A 7536-nucleotide genomic window follows, 5' to 3' on the forward strand; every position below is an offset into this window, starting at 1 on the left:
AGTCAAATCTTTGGTGAAATAGTATTTGAGACAAGTGGTATCAACCACAATTGAAAGACTAAAAAAACCAAAGGGTTTGACATTACTTCTCATGACCTCGAGCCTTGAGAATTATATAATATATAGGGTTAGGATGTGAATTTGTTCCGATTCCACCAGTTCCTAATTGGTAGATCTGAAACCGGACCAATAAACTATTGGGTGGATCGGTTCCGGTCCAATTCCCGGGTCTGATCCAAAATTGACACCCTTACTAAAATGAATCCTTTTAACTATTATGTTATGATTTTTTATTGTTCATGAAAGATTTATCTTGTGTTCCATATGATGCTTATATTGTGAAAAAAAGAGAGTCAAAGTTCCACAATATTGCCATATGAATTTCAGTTATGGGACACTGGTTTCTACTCTAATATCTGATGAGTAATGGGTGTCCCTTTCAAAATGTAAAGCTACACATGTACATGCACACAAGATATGAAAGTGGTTGCTGTTGATAGGTCTAGTTTTGCTTTTAATGGAAAATGAAGGATGTTGATAATTAAGGGTAGCTTTCTATGATGGATGCCTTAAATTTGTAAACCGTTTTGATAATATTGGGTGAGCTGTACACAAACCATTTTGTCAAACAAGGGCAAAACTTAATGCTCATTGTTTGGCTAATCCAAGTAGTAATCAAGCTATAAAAAGGATTTATCATTCTGTAAGCCACTTAATCTTTATCTATGGCTATGGTGATTCGTGAGCATGACTTGAAGTGAGGTTCCCTCTTTGGACTTGTTGGGTTTGGAGTCCATGGCGAGCTTGCTCCACAGATACATGGATTCCCATCTAATGGTTTCATATTTGATGCTGTGCATTTAAGTACAAAAGCATAAGTTATGTGCTGTCCTTTTGTTTTTTGTCCATCCCTCCCTCCATTTAGATTTCATTTTATTTATTTTCTTCCCATCACTGTTGTGTGTTCAGGTTCTTGATACTCCTGAGTCATGGCACAGCTGCAAGATTGTATTCATGAACCACCAAAGAAGATAGACACCATTAAAAAAAAAAAAAAAGATTCTTGTGGTTCAAGAACCTGATTCCATAATAATTTCTTATACTCTTTAACCTAATCTTATTTCATAATCACTCTCAAATGATGACATAAAGTTCACTATTTCTCTAAAATAGGATCTTTCTCTCATGAAATTTGCTCACTACCCTTCAATATAGGGCGTCCTTTTACCACCTCATAGGTGGGTTTCTCTATGCCTACTTGCTCAGAGAACCCTCTTCTGTTAGGTACTTGATCGATACACCAAAAGCTCCAAAGCTGATGGAACGCGTTAAATCAAGCTCTTTAATCTATCCAGTACTAGGCTGGCCCACTCCATCAACCATACACTAGAGTGGGCCCCATTGGACACATAATAGACCACCATGCTTCCACAGCTGTCGTACTCTGCGGCTCTCACTCTAGGCAGCTTTCACTCTAGTGGTAGGTAGCCCTTTTCAAGCGGCTCCACTCTGCTCGAAGGTTTTTGCCTGGCGGCTGGTAGCCCATTCTTGACGGTTTTCACTCTACTCTAGGTTGCCCTCTCCTAGGTAACTCTTTCCATGACTCGAACCCATGACGTGGTGTTTGGCTCTGATACCAAATGTTAGATACTTGATCGATACACCAAAAACTCTCGAGTTTATGGAATGCGTTAAATCAAGCCCTTTAACCTATCTCATACTAGGCTAGTCCAATCTAATGCTCATACACTAGAATGGGCCCCATTGGACACATAACATCTCCCTTCTCTAAAAGAGGAGACCTACCTCTCTGTCTCTCAACACACCACACACACACACACACAAATATACCTTATAAGTTAAAGGTGCTCCTATATATTCTTGTGTGTCTACATGTTTTCAACTTTCTGACCATTTGAGGAATAGTTCAAACATATCCTTGCCGAAGGCATTGCCCCTTTGTTGGTACACATTGGTAAACAAACATGCCCCATGAAATGAAAGTATATACATACAAGAATTTCATAGCCGACCGACCGGCTGCCGGCCAGCTTCTAGTACAGCCATTCACAGCCATTCCTTTCTAGGGCTCAATTAACCCCTCAATATTGTAACAATTGGAAATAAGTTCTCCTGAAAGCCTGAAAGGGGTTTCCTTCATTGCAGAAAAAAACATCACTGAAGGCCTCTAATTCTAATAACCTCTCCCCCCCCCCCCCCTCCTCTCCTTATAGAAGAAAACATCAAAACCAAATAGAGAACAAAATAAGCCCATTGAAAGAAACCCAAATCAACAACAAGCCCATGTGGGCCTACGGCAGCAACAACAGGTCTGACCCTTTAAAAGCAATAGGTCCACATGATGATTTGTGCTATTAACGTAGCAATGAAGCACATCCATGAGAAAGTGTTCTAACAGATACTAAAATTCATCAATTCAGCCCTACACAATTGTTGTCTTTTTGTTGAAAGGTGACAATTAAGTAGTGGCTCGTCTCTTAATGCTTGGCTCTTCTCATTTTGGTACCTACAACTGCTTTTCTCTTTTTGGAACAAAAATTTCGTCCTTAGTTGCAATTGGTGATGTGGTTTTTGCTAACCAAAGATCATGAAATACTATGTGAGTTTCTATTCTTTTCAGAGCACATGTTGGAACAGATAAACCCTCATGTGAAATGTGATGGAAAACACAAACATCACACACTAGGGAGATGACCATTACCGACACTTCTCTGGCCTACCCTTTACATTCTATAGGGGTGTCAATGGGCCGCGCTGGGCCAGGCTTGCCCTAAACCCTAGCCTAACCCTAATAGCCTTAACCTAAACCCAAGCCCATTCAGGCCCTGTCAGGGCCAAACATACCCTCAAACCAGCCCAACCTGGCAGGATTTTCTCAAGCCCGGCCCGTACCAGATTGACCCTGAATATCTTGACCCATTGAGTTGTGGAACTAACAAAACCCACTTAGGCAAGCCCAAGCTAGTCCTGCCAAGGCCAAGGCCTCAACCCAGGCCCTGCCCGGCCTTGTTCGGGCTCAGGGCAGGTTAGAGCGAGCTAAGACTGGCTGGGTTTTTTTTGACACCCCTAATATTCTACAGTTCCAGCCTTAATTTTCTGGGTCCCAATGACCTTTACTGTCTAGTCCCCATGGTGGTCCATTCTCAATTTAGGGGTGTAAACCTGTTGGGCCCGGTCGGGTCTAATCAGTCCCCATCAATTTAAGGCCTTGCATTGTTTTCATTTTATTAAGTAAGCGGGCCTTTATGTCAGGGCATGGAAACGTTTCTATTCGTTCTTTTCCGTTATTGAACTATAATCGGACTTTAAACAAGCTAATTGACTAATCAAACAATAAACGGTCCTTAAATGGGTTATAATTGAGGTAAATGAGCTTAAATTGGCTAAGGCCAGTACCTTGAACCGAGAATGCCCAATTATTAATCAATCAATGGTTGAGCTTAACACGTTTAGTAAACGGTCGGACATGTCTCAAGCTTCAACCAGTCCGGTTCAGGTCGAGCCTACCGGTGTGGGTCTACTTTTGATACTCTAAGATCACATGTTAAATTTGATGGCATTGTAAATCATATAGCTCCACCATATATGGGTTTTCCCCTCGATTTTTCCTATTCACTCCTCTTGAGCTCACTTTCCTATACTTTTCAAATTTAACCCTCTATAATTTTTCTTTTTTTGGGTAGATTAAACCTTTATAATCACACAAGGGATGTCAGATTGATCAAAAAGTTATGCCCCAAGGATGGCGATGCTAACTTGTCCAATAAAATTGACCCTAATAACTGAATTCCAATATGGCAACAATTTAAGGTGCAGTAGAAGAGGGCGGTGTGCCTTGATACAACGATAAGGTTGCTCCATGGTGACCAAGTGATCACGGGTTAGAGTCTAAAAACAGTCTCTCTGTAAAAGTAGGGGTAAGTTTGCATACATAATGACCCTCCCCAAACCCCGCTGTGGCAGGAGCCTTGTGCACTAGGTACGCCCTTTTTGTAGAAGAGGTTCCAAGTCACAATCATATCCTAACTTTGCCATCTATTGAATATAAACGATTTATATTCAATCAAATACCCTCTCATGTATATGGATACATGTATTTTTTTAGCTCTCTGTGCATGTTCATGCACCTTCCCTTAATCCCAATATTATCAAAGCTTTATTTTTTTCATTTGGCAAACTCTGTTTGGATTGAAACTAAACATATATGTAGAGATCTTTCATATCTAATTGTTCAAAAATTTTTAGCCTCATCTGATCTGCAACGTAGTAAATCTTTGGGCTTATCTGAAAGAGTTGTGCAAGAAATCTTTGCCCTTTCGAAGTACTCGACAATTATAGTATTGACCAATATATTGTTACTTAATTTGGGTAAAAATATCTACATATTGAATTTGATATTCTCATAGAAATTTTTGTATTATGTTTCAATATGTAAGTTACATTATCTTTTATTTATTTACTTATTTTTATTTTTAAGGAAAAGGCTGAGCACGTTAGCAACGTTACCCAGATTTGTGTCTACCTCTCTCCCCTCCTAGTGAAAAGACCCCCTACCTCCCTTGTCCCATCCCTCAAAAATGTGTCTGGTCACCCGCTAGATTACTTGGACTGAGCGGCGTGCCTATCCCTTCCCTTTATTTTTATTTATATATTTTTGTACTTTAAAGACAATTCTATACAATGGTTTCTGTTGAAAAACAAAGTGGGTGAGGTTTGGCGCAGCAATTAAGTTGCGCTATTATTGCAATCACCTGGTTATAGATTTGAAACATAGAAACAGCCTCTCTGTGAAACGGGAGTAAGCGCCCCCCCCCCCCCCCAAAACAAAGTATGGTTCATGAAATCAACTTTGGTATCTAAAATAAAAAAGAAGGATACGGATGTTATAGTAAAATGCAAATGGACAAAATTGGATAAACCACAAGTCTATCTTGAGAGAGAAGAGGGTTAAATGGGCCCTGCGGGCCAGGCTTCTATCCAATCCACGTTTTTACCTAACTGCCCAAGAACACACGTTTTTGGTATTGGGCCGCTTGATTCAACATATGTGTATAGCCCAGTACAATTAGCCCAAACGACAATGCTGAGATGGAAAAGGCACCACTGGTCTGAAGGCAAAACCAGGGCAGGAATAGCCTTCAGACCAGACCGAGGGACTTTTTTCGATCCATATGCTTTGTGAAATGGGTAAAAGTTGGATCTCTATCCCTTGCGGTTCCTGTTTGGTACAATTCCTGCAATTCCTCTTATAGGGGGCGGAAATGATCACCTTGGCCCCTGCCCAAACACACTGCCCGGGTGGAGTCCACCCTCCTCTTATTAGAGACACTAGGGAACTATACTGAGCAGGAAATCACAAGAGAAAATTTCCGCAAAGGTTTCCTTTCATGACCACCATGTTAAGGATAGATTTATCAGAAGAATCCAAATATCTTTCGTTCGTTGTACTCTCAATGTATTATTTTGGGAAAGAAAATGCCACTGAGTTGTGCAGTGCACGCCACCTCCTACGCCCAGACACAATGAAGTGAGTAATGATCGCCTCAACCCCCTAGATAGGTGGAAATGATCAGGGGGTGTAGCGGTCATTTCGTGCACCCTTGTGTCTGGGCACAAGGGCGGCGTGTGCTGCATGACTGGGTGGCGTTCTCTTTCCCAAAATAATACATAAAGAGTGCAACAACGGTAGCCATCAATGATGGAATCCTTAAGTTGGCAGATCGAGCTCCTCTACTGCGCAGGGGTGCGTCAAAGATCTTCTGGCGCAACACCAGAGCTTGCCACATGGACGATCTCCCATTTGGACTGTGTGAATCAATGAAGCACAGCCAAGCGTGGTGCACATACAATGGACAAGAGGATTTCTTAATTTCAAAATTCGGATTTCCAACTCGATCGATGCTGGTTAAATGGGAGCTCATCCACGTCACAAGCTCTGGTGCCACGCTAGAAGATGTCCGACCCACCCCGCCTGCACCGTAAAGAAGTCCCGATACTTAAGTTAGCGGAAACATGGATTTGCCATCCATCTATAAAAACAAAACTCCAAACAAGATTGAGACACGACGAGAATCACGCATCACATGAGGCAGCAAAATTTCCCAACAAACACATGGGAAATTCCAAGGCAGGATTTGTTGCAACGTTATCGATCTATTCCTTAAATTAGAAAAACAGGGTTGGTGGAATCCATATTTATTATATACCACCTCTTCCTTCTCATCAAAGGTCATGTATTAAAAGGGAAATGGAAAAGAAAGAGGACCATAGGAAAATCACAAATAGTACAATATCTATAAATCTAGGACATCCATGTTTTGCACATTTTAAATTAAGGGGACAAGTGGATATGAACCTCAAATGATGTTTTTATGGAGAGAAATTCTTCATGACAAATGCTTGGTTGGATTTGTGGTTAAATCTTTTTCTTGTTTGTCATGAATTTTGCTTTTTATTAATGCAAGAAAATGATTTCTTACATAGGGCGGTAGCGATGTTATTTTATGAGAGAGAGAGAGAGAGAAAGCCTGCACTTGATCACAATGGAACAACCTGACTGTTGCACCAAGGCCCCGTCGCCCTCTACTTTTTTGTAGTACATGTTAATAAAATATTTATCTCTTTTTTAATCCTTATAAATATATGCACTAATTTCATTTAGAAAAAAAAAGAATATACCCAATATTGCAGGGTTTGGAGAAGGTCATAATATATACAATGGTACACATGGTTTGTCGAGAATGTACTTCCCAACTCAAACCCACAACCAATTTTGTGGAATAACAACAAACTTAACCTTATTGACTATATTATATATGATTGGACTTAACTTCTCCTGATAACTAGGAAGGGTTAAAGTCCAAGTCCTCTTATATTACATTACAAGAAGCATATGCTATGATAGATACTAGAAAAGTTGCAGGATTTGAGGTCTAATAGCAATGATAAATAAAAGTATGGTAAAAATGAAATTTCCTTCAAGTTTACTTTGACCTACTATCTCATAGACCATAAACTCTAAAATCTAAAACTTTTCTTTAAAAAAAAAAAATTTGATCTAATTTTGACCAGCCAATTAGTCACTAATACATATTATGTCATCATTTCTTTGTTCCCAAATTAGATGGCAGGATAGAAAGGAAAATCGAATAAGTAATCTTTATATTTTTATTCCTATCTAATAATACCTATAATTTATTCTTTTTTTCTTCTTTGAAAAAGAAAGGTACACGTGTCAATACTGGATCGAGTCATGAGTCCATTTGACTCGGTTCCTTCTAAAAAGAGGTGAAGTGGGTGAACATCTTCTCCCACCGAGTAAAAGGGTAGCTATCCATCCATCTCTGGACCTTACTGCCAAATAACACGTTTGAGTAAAGGATAGAATTTTATCCTCTTATTGGTTCTCACGTTACGTCAATTATTGACACTCGTTGGGTATTATCGTCAATTAGCCTAATGAAAAATATGTGCTAGTACTAGAATACCCCTACTACTTTACAAAAAAAAAAGAAC

The sequence above is a fragment of the Telopea speciosissima genome, chromosome 9, assembly GCF_018873765.1.
Source record: "Telopea speciosissima isolate NSW1024214 ecotype Mountain lineage chromosome 9, Tspe_v1, whole genome shotgun sequence".
NCBI lineage: Eukaryota > Viridiplantae > Streptophyta > Magnoliopsida > Proteales > Proteaceae > Telopea > Telopea speciosissima.